This window comes from Prionailurus viverrinus, chromosome C1 (genome assembly GCF_022837055.1).
Source record: "Prionailurus viverrinus isolate Anna chromosome C1, UM_Priviv_1.0, whole genome shotgun sequence".
Lineage (NCBI taxonomy): Eukaryota > Metazoa > Chordata > Mammalia > Carnivora > Felidae > Prionailurus > Prionailurus viverrinus.
The window spans coordinates 115,719,294-115,732,665 of record NC_062568.1 but is presented as its reverse complement, the minus strand read 5'-3'; the positions used below and the strand labels follow the sequence as shown (position 1 = coordinate 115,732,665).

General features: G+C 47.4%; 1 non-coding gene across 1 annotated transcript; it reads left to right on the top strand.

The window, feature by feature from the left end:
- Window positions 1–12,624: 12,624 nt before the first annotated feature.
- On the top strand, window positions 12,625–12,731 carry LOC125174151 (U6 spliceosomal RNA). The gene has a single exon (XR_007155282.1). It is a non-coding gene; the product is annotated as a U6 spliceosomal RNA (small nuclear RNA).
- The last annotated feature ends 641 nt before the right edge of the window (window positions 12,732–13,372 follow it).

Here is a 13,372-nt window from a genome sequence, read left to right as displayed (position 1 = left end):
TCACCTTTCTACCTCTTTAGAAGTGAGCCCAGGGCCCTGCACATTCTACATTGTTGTTGAATGAACGAGCAATCAAATGTGTGATTGGGAAAGACCCAAGTGAACTCTTGGACGGGCTGTTCTGTCAGGACGTAATTAACCCAGATGAAGCCCCGGGGAATGGGAACATTTCACTGGCCTTTGTTTTCAGTTCATTCGGTTCGACCAAACCTCCGAAGTGGCATGTCCCCACTTTCTTCTTCAAATTACAGGTTCTGCTCTGTTTTTATCTCCGTCACATCCTCTTCTCTCCCTTCTTTTTTCTCTCTATTGTTGTTTCTCCTACCACGGTTCCCTTTCCACTCATTTTGACCCAAGCAATGGTTGTTCTTCCTAGTGAGTTGTGGTCTAGTGGGAAGTTTCTTGAGCGTCAGTGATGAGCTTGGGCTGAAGGAGCACAGAGACGTTCGGTTCTGGATGCGTGCCACCCAGGTAACCACAGATCCTAGATGGGAAAGCTTCGTGCCACTTCCCATGGAATTTGTCAGAACGGATTTGTTTTGACTGGCACTGAACCATTCGACTTAATTTTCAAATTTCAAAAAAACAATGAATGTAAATTGGAACAATTATTTTGGTTTCTGAACTACCTTCAGGTTTAGTGTTTGCTCATAGACAGGCTGATCAAACAGAGAAAAAAGTCTCCCTTAATGGTCACTCACAGAGCTCCCGGCTCTAATTCATAATAATCATAACAAACCTTTGCATACTTAAAAATATTTGCCTCCTCCTCCTTGCCCTCCCCTTCCCCTCACCCTCCCCTTCCCTCTCTTCCGTCCCTCTTCCTTTACCTCTAGATATATAGCTTGCTTATTCTTACACTTGGATTTCCCTGGGCCTTGCACAATGTCCTTTTTTGTTCTTTTTTCATGTTTCAAAAATAACATGCCATCCTCTGTAAAGGAAGCCAGGGCTATTGGCTCGTCCTCAAAAAAGATGGATGGGAGTCAGCTGATTTCTATTGGTTTTAATCAGCCGTTTGGAGTTTAAGTCTGGGATGTGACATGAGAATAAATGCAGTTAATGAGACCACAAAGTTTTGGCCTCAGCAGCACAATTTTCTGATCCTTTGACCTGACTGGTTATAGATTTCAATTAAAAATGCCTTGTAATTTTACAGTGTTTCGTGCTCTTCAAAGAAGTTTATTTTATCTGGTTCTCATACCCTTAAGCCGCCATGGTTCTTTGTAGAGTTCTAGTGCTCAGGTTTGCAGACCAGCATGGCACTGGGTGAGGAGCATGTCTGCAGGGTACTGGAAGTTGGGAGAGACTAAGCTTGGGGTGAATTCCCTTGGACTGTGTTTTGGAGTGGCGAAGGCTTAGTAAGCCCAGAAGGGAATTTCTGGTCCTTTGTGGAGGCAGGGACTGTGTCTGTCCTGTTAATACTGTATCCCCAGTGCCTAGAATAGCACATGGCATAAGGTAGGCATCCAGGGAAAGTTGGCTCAGTATCTCCTTCCCCTGGTGGAGATGAGAGAAGGAAGCTAAAATGGACAGAATGGTGATTCACTCCCATCACCTGTGTCCCAAAATAGAGATTTCAATCAACAGTCTCGGGGAGGTTGTGGTTCCCAAATTGTTCCTATTTGTACGGGAGGATGAGCCTAGCTCTCTTTCCACTTCCCTTCTTGTGTCTGACAGGGAGGATGAGTTGTTAATTAGGTTAGTCACAGTTCAGAACACTGAGCCATATTTACTCATGGGTAGGACTTTGAGGACAATGGGCTGGTGTGTTTAGCAACCCACACAGGTTTGTGGGAGCTCATCTCTTTGGCCTTCTACAGCTGGCCAGAAGGTGGTAAGACCCTTCAGCCATGAAATTGGGGCAGTGTGTCAACTTATTAGGGGTTGTCCAATGGAGTTTCAGGCCCAAACCCAGTTAGATGTTTAGATAGAGGTATGTTGACCACGTATGTGGTATTTTCCCTCGTGCTCCTGTCTCTCTTAGGAACACACAGGAAGGAGGGCTGGCTGAGCCAAAGCAGGTCTTGAGAACCGCTGGACCCGTTGTCAGGACCGTAATAAGAGCCCCTACGTCACCCAGATCCACGTGTAGACGATCTTACTGTCCATTCTCCCTATTCCTTTTTTTTTTTTTTTTAACTTCCACCTCCAGGCTTGTCTACAATAGCTCTTGGAAAAAGGAGCATCGCATTAGTTTCCTGTGATTGCTGTTAACAAATTATCACAAAGTTGGTGGATTAACAACAGAAATGTATTCTCTCACAGTTCTGGAAGCCAAAAGTCTAACACCAAGTCAGCAGGGCGTACTTCTCCTGAGGCTCTCTCCTTGCCTGTTCCAGCTTCTGGTGGCTGCTTCATTTCTTGGCTTGTCTCTGCCTTACTCCAACCTCTTCCTCCGTCTTCTCCTAGCTTTTTCTGCTTCTGTGTGTGTCAGGTCTCCCTCCGCCTCCCTGTTATAAGGACACATATGATGGTCCTTGGTGCTCACCCAGGTAATCCAGGATGGCATCTCCATCTCAAGGTCCTTAATTTACTTACATCTGCAAAGACACCTTTTCCAATCAAGGTAACATTCTAGGTTACAGAGATGCAGACCTGGTATCTCTGGGGCCACCACTCATCCCACTATTAAGCAGTCTCCAAAATCTTGCTTTTACCTCTTTTTCTTCCTCCTTTCTCCCTTTAAAAAAGAGACTGGTGTGTCCACAACTGAATTTCTTTGGGCAGGTTAGGCCCCCAGGTCTTGTTCTTGGGTACGGTGCTGAAAAGGACAAACAGTGCCTTATTTCTTCTAGTGATTGTGACATACTCTGAATTGGAATAAAAAACACAGGACTTCCAGGCTGGTTTTACGTGACACCAACATCTGGATGAAAAGCTAAAACAAATGAAACAAACAAACAAAAAACCCAGCCAGTTAACCAGTTGCTTGTTTCCAAGCATCTAGATGTTGGGTCCTTGTATTGGGGGTGGAGGCAGTCCTGAGAAGAGGAGGAAGGTCACAGGTGGCCTGATGACAGGATGTCAAGGGTCTGGAGTGGAGGGCACACTCTTAGGAGTGGGGGGAGATGAGAGGGAAGGAGGAGGGACTGACTACCGAGTGCAGACCCACAGAAGTGTGTCCAAAAACTTGGGGTGGAGGCACAATCAGAAGACAGGAGTAGCTGCAAATGCCCGGATCCTGGTCCCTCCAGGCAGCCATATTAAAGATCAAAGGGAAAAAGTCCGTACATTCCAGAAGGAATCAGGCAGCCAAGCGCCAGTATGAAAGCATTCTTGACTGTCATAGCCTCGAGTGCAGCGAGCGGGCTCTGTGCTCTGCCCGCAGAGTAGAGAATGCTCCTTTCGTCTTCATGGGGTCTGAGCTGTGACGGGGATATTTTCAGTACAATCAAAACAAGATGCTTGGGTGCAATGGCTCCTTTTTTGCTTCCCTGGGGACGTTTAGGGGCCTCTGGGAATAGGAGTATGAGGGAGCCCTGTCTCTTTGGTTTCTGGCTTCTCAAGAGCAACTTAACCCATTTACATTTAGGCCTAGGCTTTTGGGACAATGACCTGGTTGACAGCTCCTTTTCCATTTGGGACTTTCCTGAGAGCTCAGGACTCCAGGATCCTGATTTGAGGGTGCTGCTGAGCTCAGTGCCTGAGCCCAGTGGGCCTGACAAAAGGATGGCAGGAAAGTTGCTTGGGTCTGAGCTCCTAGGCCTTTAGCCTGGGGTGGTGATGTGCTTTCTTTTCGTCTCAAACCACAGCGGCGACTCCTCCTCCTCCGCTGCCTGGCCTGGATTTTGGATTGGCTAATCGACGCGGACCATGTGATTTGGCCATAGCTCAGCTGAGGCCAGACATCCATTTGGGTCCTAGGAGTCAGTGCAGTTGGCGATTAAGGGCCCAGGCTGTGAATTTAGTGATCCTGCCACTTACTAGCTGAGTGGACTCAGACCTCTGCTTCTTTCTCTGTGGGAGTGTGAGGATGCCCACCTTTCAGGCTGTTTGTGAGGATTGCATAATCGAAATTTGGAAAGCACTAGCTCAGTGAGTGACCTATAGTAAGTGCTCAATAGATGCTAGCTATTTTTGTGGCTATTATAAAAGCACTTCTCAGAGAACATCCATTTGCTCTCTTTCCCTCCTCTGGTCTCCCCCCACTTTCCTTTCCTAATAGGAGTCTACATCTGGGAACCAAAAACATGAGAGAGAGAGATAGAAAGAGACAGAGACACAGACAGAGACAGACAGATGATGGATGCTTCCAGAGATCCTCTCAACTTGGCTGGGAGCTTCTTTGTCCATGGTAAGCCAGTTTTGTTATGTTCTAAGGCAATTAACAACTTTAAAAAATATGTAAATTTTAATTAATGCAAAAATTATGAACCACTATTAAGATTCCCAGGGAGGGGCGCCTGGCTGACTCAGTCGGTTAAACATCTGACTTCAGCTTAGGTCACGATCTCGCAGTTCATGAGTTCGAGCCCCGTGTTGGGCTCTGTGCAGACAGCTCGGAGCCTGGAGCCTGCTTCAGATTCTGTGTCTCCCTCTCTCTCTGCCTCTCCCTCACTCATGCTCTGTCTCTGTCTCCCCAAAATAAATAAGTGTTGAAAAAAATTTTAAAAAAAGATTCCCAGGTAGAGTTAAATCCAGTTGGTAGGTTACTATGCCTGCGAAATCCTGCCTTTCATACAAGAAGTCAGGGCAAGAAGTGCAAGTGATGGGTATAATTGTAAACAAGGCCTTTGAAGATCATTTTCAGATCAAGAATCATCACCTATAAGAAGAGTGATAAACAATGGGGCGCCTGGGTGGCTCAGTCGGTTAAGCATCCGACTCTTGGTTTCGGCTCAGGTTATGATCTCACAGTTCGTGAGTTCGAGCTGACAATACGGAGCCTGCTTGGGATTCTCTCTCTCCCTCTCTCTGCTCCTCCCCTTCTCTCTCTCTCTCTCTCTCAAAATAAATAAACTTAAAAAAATTAAAGAGAAGAATAAATAACATTTCAGACACTGTAAATTTCTTTTCTTTTTTCCTCCCTGCCTCTCTCTCTCTCTCTCTCCTCCTCTCCCTCTTTCTTGCTTGCTTGCTTGTTCTTCATGTGTGGCTCATGCCTACCTGATTTTGGAAATTCTAGTGAAAAATTCTAATGAAAAATTCTAATGCTTGGCCCATAGTAGGTGCTCAATAGAATTAGTTTGAATGAATTTCTTCCTTCCTTGGAAACATTTTTCTAAAATATTATTTTATATACCATGTAAGTTTTAATATTTTTCTAATTAAATTTTCTACTATAAGTGAACTTGTAGCTATTTCCTTCACCACCCTCCATGTTTATACATTGAAATGGAGAAAGTGCTTTTGGGTAGCACTGGGCTTGGGAGCTAGGGACTGGAAGGGACAGGGCAATATATTTTCCTCTCCCCTCGGCTTCTCCACACATGTTAGCTTTATCCTGCTGTCACTGTGGAGATGCTTTCTAAGCTTTACTTGTCACATCATGGGAAAATTGGTCCCCCCCACCACTCCTGAGTCTTTACATCTTCCTTGCTCAAGCCTTTGGTCCAGACTGAGATTGGCATTTCTGAGCCCCTATTCAGAATTTCACAGAAGAGATTCAGACTGGCCCAGGTTAGGTCAGGGGCTCACCCCTGAACACTTGGCTGTGGCCAGGGCCACATGGCATAGACATAGCTGCCAGAAGTTCGTTCTTCCCACCCTACATGTGGCTGGCAACAAACTACATACAGTGTTAGGAAGACACATTTTGACTGAATTTGGTATGAGATGAAAGTTTTTGAGCAGTAAGCTACATGTGAGGAAGGTTAATCTGGTAGTAATGTCAGGAATGATCTCAGTGGTGAGAAGAATGATTTACTAGGCATTCTTCTAGCAGAATGGGGGAAGGGAATTGGAAGGCATTGGGGCCTTCAAGAATTCTCTGGTAATAGATTGCAATGGCCATGAAAGAGCTGCTTTTTCTACAATTGTACCCTAGGAGATGATACAGAAGCAGGTTGCGGTAAGGGGAAGAGAGGGGCAGACTAGGGAGGGACTTTTTGAGGAAGGGGAGAGAGTTCCTGGTAGGGCTTAGGGTAAGCAATGTGCTCAGCCTTGGGCCTGGACCTCCTTTTCATTGGGGCGCCCACAGAGGGCCTGGAGGAAGCATGTGGCTCCTGGAGACTGACAGAACCTGGCTCGTAAGCAGATCTCGTGGCCCCTGACATACTGTGAGGCCTGCCAAGCTTCACCTCTGTTGGAAGGCATTTCTCCTGGGGGAGGGCAGGTAAGCAGTGAGTCACTGACAGGGCAGCCCAGTGACACAGCTTGAATAAAACGTGAGAGAAGCTCTTGACTCATCCTGGCTGCTGTTGTCTGCTGAGTGTGTTGGTATAGACATAAACACACGGACACACACATGCCCCCATACCCTCTCACACGGGAGGGCAGGTCCACAGGGGGTCAGGAGGTGACTCAGAAGGTAGCAACACAGATAACCTGCTGACTCACAGTTTTACACTCCTCAGCTCCCTCCTCCAACAGGGCCTGGGTTTGAAGGACAGGTGACTCACAGACTGACCCTTTCCTCTCTGGTCTGGTTTTTCTCAGTGCTACCCTTAGTTCTCCTGATCACCCCAACCTCTAGGGCATCCCTGGTGTGGAGGCCAATCCAGCCATGTCAGGTCCTCAGCCCCCTCATTCACTTGCTCACTGGGATTTCTGTTCCCTCAGCCTTTCCATTTCTCATCATTCAGTCAGTCAACAAGTATTTAATCAGAGTCCACGATGTGCCAGCTCCATGCTGGGTGCTGGGGATCCAGCACAAGAAATGACCCCCGCCTCAGGGAGCTGTGACCTCCTTAGGGGGGTTGTCCTGACTCACTTTCTGTGGAAGTTGGTCCAGTCAGGAAAGAGATACCTCTTTAAACGCCCCTGTCTCCATAGCTCCATGGAGCTCTTGCTTCTGGGTGGTGACTGGTGGGATCTCTCGTCTGGCCCAAGTGGCTGAATCCTTTCCCATGTACCTACTTCATATTTCCTGCCACCTGAAGAGATTTTGTAGGCAAAAGGCTGGGAATGTGTACAGAACGCCCCCCCCCCCCACTAGCCCCTAGCCCTGCTCCTAGACCCTTGGTCACTGCCCATGGTCTTGCCCTGGGAGCAGCACTTGCTTCATTGACTGAGCCTTAAGGTTTTGCATGTATTTGATAATCACAATGACTCTATGAGAAAGACTATTTGTCATCAGTTCATAGTATCATCATCATTGTCTTTCATCCCAAGAAACTTAGGCTAAGAGAGGTGAAATCCCATTGATCACACAGCTTATAAAGAGACACTCCTGGTCTGCCCAGAACCCATTGCTCTCAATGCTCGCACGTATCGGACAAAGAAAATGAAGGACTGAGGAGATTCCATAACTCCTGGAATGGTAGTAGGCCTGGGACTTGAACCCAGGCCTCCTTTCTGTCTGGTGCTCTTTCTCTGACATCACCTTTCAGCACTCTGACCAAGATTTACAGGAAGCTCTAAAGTCTGTGCAGTAGGGCATGAACTACAATGCGATTTTCATCCGTGCAAGTCTACACAGATGGGCTCCTCCTTCCTCAGACCTCCCCTCCCCCAGTGACGTCTTGCTTTCCACCCCAGGTCCCCTTGGGGCCCATTCTTCCCCACACTTTATTTATGTTGTCTTCTATTGTAAAGATCCTCGGTGTAAGTTACTTTCCAACAATGGCATTCGAGAGTGGAAAGTTGAACCATAAGTTTGGCTGGAAGAGCAAGCATTCTGTTCATCTGCAGACGTCCTCTTTCTCTCTCTTTTGGCACTCATGACTGTTTTTTTTTTTTCTTTTGTGGAAGAACCTGTGTTTGGCAGCATAGGCCTGTCAGCATCCTTGTAAACTACAGCTTTTCTTAGTGAAAGGCCTTGCATAGTGGGTGCTTAGCTTTCTTTCACGGGCTCCAAAGACTCTCCTTCTGGGAAGATCCGCAGTTCCCTTCCATTCTGCCTTGAGGTGGCAGGTGCTGCAGGCAGGCTTCGTTCCTGAACCTACTCTGAGTCCCGACCTGAGCACTTGAATGGCAGTGAGACTTTGGAAAAGATACTTAACAGCTTTGAATCTTGATTTCCTCAGCTGTAAGACAGGCATCTTGAGGAACACACAAGGAAAGGGGAATGAAGGCATCTCACACGCAAGATGGTCCAGATGCCCCCTGGAAGAGGCATCTTCGTCTTCAACAGATTGAGGACAGTGGGCTGCCATTCACTGCTTGCGAAGGGAAAAAGGCTTAAACTTCAGGTAAACCCCACAGTGATCTCTTTGGTACCCACATATTTATAACATCATCGTTCTCTTGCTGGTCTCTGTGTGTTTTTCTCCAGTGACGTGGTGGGAGACGGTTTGGGGGTGCTGTTACCTGTCTGTGGGGAGAAGTAGGCCAGAATGCGGGGAAGTGTGGCTGGAGGGCCCTGGTCCTTCCCCAGATGCCATTTGGCGGTGGTCCCGAGACTTTGGGCAGGACATTATCTTCAGTTTTTTCCTCTATAAAGTGACAGGAAGCCTGAACCCTTTGTCGGGCTGATGAGCAATGAAACGAGATAGCCTTGGGAGCATTTTGTGCAGTGCCTAGTATGGAGTGAGTGCTGTGGATCAAATTGGCATAATTTTGGAGGGTCCTTGTTTCAAGGGTATTTTTATTTTGTTTATGAGGCAACATCTTCTTGTAGGAACCTCCCCAAAGAAGTGATTCCCCCTCAAGTTATTCCTTGAAGGTCCCCCTGAAATGTTTCCAGTTGGCTGGGCCGTGTTTCTGATTTCGGAAATAGAGGCTCTTCTCAGCAAGAGGGTCCCTGTGCGTGAGGACCCTGGCCTATGTAAGGAAGCATTGCTTGTTGTCAGTCCCCTCCACTTTTTCTGGAGCTTTAGGATTCATAATCTTGACCTTGATATGACCTTGCAGCACAGAATTTGGTCCATGGTGTGTTGCTCATTCTGGACCCCACCTGGGATTGGGGGAGAGAATAGGGTTTATTTTCAAAGTGTCCCCGTACCCTTGTACATGCTGTTTCCTCTGCCTGGAACAGTTTTTGTCTTCTCATCTCTTCTGGTAAATGCCTAGCCATCATTTTGGAGGAGGGTGTGTGTGTGTGTGTGTGTGTGTGTGTGTGTGTGTTTGTACAAACTTCTCTGGGCCATCTTCAGCGAATTCCATGGCTCTCTTCTCTGCGTACCCATAATGCTCCTCTCACACCGCTATGACGCATCTGTTGTGCACTGTGCACGGAGGCCCTGCCTACTATCCGCTTTCTGTCTCACCTGTACCCGCATTTGATACTCGAGTCTTACTCTGTTCCCTATAGTTTTACAAAGTGCGGGGGCTCCTCTCAGTTCTGTGACAGCATTGTGTGCCCCTCCCCTGTGTCCCACCCCCGTGTGGCGAGCCCCTGCTCATCGTTGGGAGTCTGTTGAACACCCCCTGCTCCGAAAAGATGTCCCTGAGCACCCACGTCTGGGTGGCCCTCCTGTGGGCTTCAAGGACACCTTGTCATGGTCCCTGTCACACACACTGAGCGGTCACTTTCTGCTTTCATCTCTTTGTCCCTGCTGGACGGTGCGCATCTCAGGGGAAGGGGCCATATATCTTGTTCCTTATTGTATCTCTGAACCAGCCCAGGCCTGTAGTAGTTGCTCATCGTATTAAACCAGCACATCCATTTTCATTGAGAGGAGGGAGCTTGTCTTCATTATCTTCATGTCTGCAGTGGTTAGCACAGGCCTGGCTCACGAGAGTGCCTCATCAAGGCTGGCTTACGGCATCGACTCTGAGGCCCTGTTGCAGTGAGCTCCAAAGCTCCTTCTTCCTGGATAATCAGATTTCTCTTTTAGCATCAGAGCACTAAGAAGCTGGAAGGGGTCCCTGAGGCCCATCTCCTCACAGAAAGTTCCAGCTCCCTCCTCTCTCCCTGGCAGGTGGTCCTGCAACACCTTCCCTCCCTCCTCAGCACTTCCACTCGCCCCCCGCCCAACACCTAGCTGAGTGGTTATTGGCAATTCATGTAATGTTTCTGGGCCTTTCTTCAGGCTTAGACTCACTCTGGTTGTACTTAAGAACATGAATTGGCGTTGTCCAATGTTAGCAAATGTTCGCCCAGATCTGGCTGTTGCAGACCTGTCTCTGTCCCCTTCATCTGATCAATTATGTTGAGCACCCAGGTCAATGGGAGTCACCCCGTGAGTTCCTGGCCCATTTATTAAAAATGTGGAACAGTTTAAGTTCTTGCTGCCTTGACTGGAAGTCGTTGAGCACATGTTGTTTCCAGCAGGCTCTGGGGCTAGGAGGTCAAGTTTCAGATGCGATTAATTCAGTGTAAAGGTGAGCCTGCCAGGCCTGGAATAAAGAAGAACTGACAGCTGATTTACGATGTGGCTTTTAAACAAATCACCCCTAAAACCCAACTCGTTTCATTATGGAAGGGGCTCAATTTGTATTAAAGTGTCATCCTTGGCCCCTGTAGTCAGCAGCTGGTGGAAAGAAATGGGATTTCAGCGATTCCAGAAAGTGTCTCCACAATGTTTGGCAAAAGCAATGCTGGTGCTCAGGTCCCTCTTACATTAACTTAATGACAAAACATGCTGTTGGCACCTGGGAGCGTGTGCGACTGAACAAAAATAGCTCTGGGAGGCCCCGTCCTTGTCCTTTGGGCTGAGGGTGATCCAGGATGTGCGAAGGCCCCCACGCAAGCTGCCTTTTTGCGCTGGTTGACCTGCTGTGGTTTCTGTCCCCAGAATGGGGAACAGGGATAGCGACAGGTCCAGAGAGGAAACTGCCCTCTGCTTTTGGGAAGCAATGCCTATCTGGGAGCGTCCATAGGACACTTTCCCTAATTAAGGCATTTCAGTTCACTGCGTCCCATGCAGTAAATAGAAAGCCTGCATTAGTGTCCAGGAAATACAGAATGTGACTAAACCTTCTCCTAATTCTGGCGCTGACTTCCAGGTATTTCAGTGTTTAATGACACACCATCTTGTTTCTCTTTGCCCTTCCTGTTCCAAAGATGACACGGAACATTTTGGCGCCGTTCAGGAGCGCTGGGCTCAGGTGGAGCCCCGAGGGTGGCGGTGTAAAGAGAGGCTCTCGCAATAGCGACTTGCATTTTCATGGCTTTTGGTCTTCCTGTCCCCGTCCCAATAACAATGACTAAGCGGCAGAGAAGGTGGAGTCATTTCTGAATCCCAGACAGGCCGCCCCGGGGGGCTCCTCGTTAGTGGTCAGTCCAGCAGTGGCTGGCGGGCGCGGAGAGCGAGCCATCTGTGTGTACGTAAGAGGGCAAAACTTGGAGCAAGAGGCCCTGAAAAGGGATTGTGACCGTGGAAGGAAACCCCACTGTGATGTGGGTGCCGATTTAGCCGGACAGGGCTGGGTACCAAGCACGTTCACGTCCTGGGTTTCCAGGCTGAGCTCGGCAATCTGTTGGGCCCGAGGCGGATGTGAAATAGAAGATTGCTCCTGGGATGGGCAGCCCTCTCTCTGGGTGCTTGCACACAAAACGTCTGGGAGCATCTGGAACCATGAGCCAGAGATGCCAGCTTCTCTTGGCTGCGCAAGTGGCTTCCCAGACTTTGGAACTGCAGTCCATAAAAGGAGAATTTATGAACAAACAAGGAAACCGATCTCTCTTCTGCAACATTAAAAAATATTCTCAATGTGAAGTCTTTATTGCTGCCTTTTTTTTTCTCGTAACCCAGTCCAATTCAGTGAATACACTATAGTTCCAAATTTCTGTCACCTACCACCTCACCTGCTGAGCCCCTCCAGCAAGGTCTTTGTGTTTCTTATTTTACATGCATCACATAAGGCCCAGTGTTTGGGGGTATTTATACTTAGATCTATGTCCTTGGTATGGCTTCATGGAAAGAATTTGAACTTTGGGGCCAGACAGATCCAAATTTAAATCCAAATCCAACTTTTCAATGGTTGTGTGAGCTTGAAAAATCAACTTAACTTTTCCTAGCCTGGTTTTCCTTGTATGTAAGATAAAGACAGTTCCTATTTCAGGGTGCAGTGGGGATTACGTGGGGCAATGCATTATAATTCCAATGTAGGAGGAGGCCTGGGGGAGGGCAGGCTTTATACTCTATGTTGGTAACCATCTCTCCACCAAGCCTGTTTGCAGTTTGCTTAAGGGAACACTGTATTATGTTTATTTCTGTATCTCTCTCAACACTCAACCCATGCTTTGTATATACTGATACTCCAATAAATAGTGAATGAACTAATTTTATTTTGAAGTCAAAGTGGTGTGAGGAAGGGATTCAAGGGCAGTGAAAGGGACATCTGACTGGGCCAGAGCTCCCTACTCAAAGTGTAGTGCATGGGTCACCAGAGAACTAATAAAAATGCAGAATCTTGGGGTGCCTTGGTGGCTCAGTCGGTTAAACAGCAGGACTCTTGATTTTGGCTCAGGTCATGGTCTCACAGTGGATGAGATCAAGCCCAGAGTCGGGCTGTGTTGACGGTGCAGAGCCTGCTTGGGATTGTCTCTCTCCTTCTCTCCCTCTGCCCCTTCCCTGCTCACTCTCTCTCTCTCTCAAAATAAATAAGTAAACATTAAAAAATACAGAATCTCTTGTGCTCGTTTCAGCAGCACATATACTAAAACTGGAACGATACAGAGAAGATTAGCGTGGCCCTTGCACAAAGATGACACACAAATTCGTGAAGCTTCCATATTTTTTCAGTAATAACCAAGTTATGGAAAGAGCCTACATGTCCATCAACTGATGAATGGATAAAGAAGATGTGGTTTATATATACAATGGAATACTACTTGACAATGAGAAAGAATGAAATCTTGCCATTTGCAGCAACATGGATGGAACTGGAGGATATTATGCCAAGTGAAAGAAGTCAGCCAGAGAAAGACAGATATCATATGTTTTCACTCATACGTGGAACTTGAGAAACTTAACAGAAGACCATGGGGGAAGGGAAGGGGGAAAAATAGTTACAGAGAGGGAGGGAAGCAAACCATAAGAGACTCTTAAATACAGAGACCAATCTGAGGGTTGGTGGGGGGGGGGTGGGGAAGAGGAGAAAATGGGTGATGGGCATTGAGAAGGGCACTTGTTGGGAGGAGCACAGGGTGTTGTATGTAAGCGATGAATCACGGGAATCCACCCCAAAACCGAGAGCACACTGTATACACTGTATGTTAGCCAATTTGACAATAAATTATATTTAAAAAAATACAGAATCTCAGGCCACACCCCAGCCCTACTGAACCAGAGTCCGAAGGTTAACCAGTTGCCCAGGTGATTCATGTGCACGTTAAAGTGTGAGAAGCTCTGTTGTCGATAAATGAAGGAGTAAGAATTAG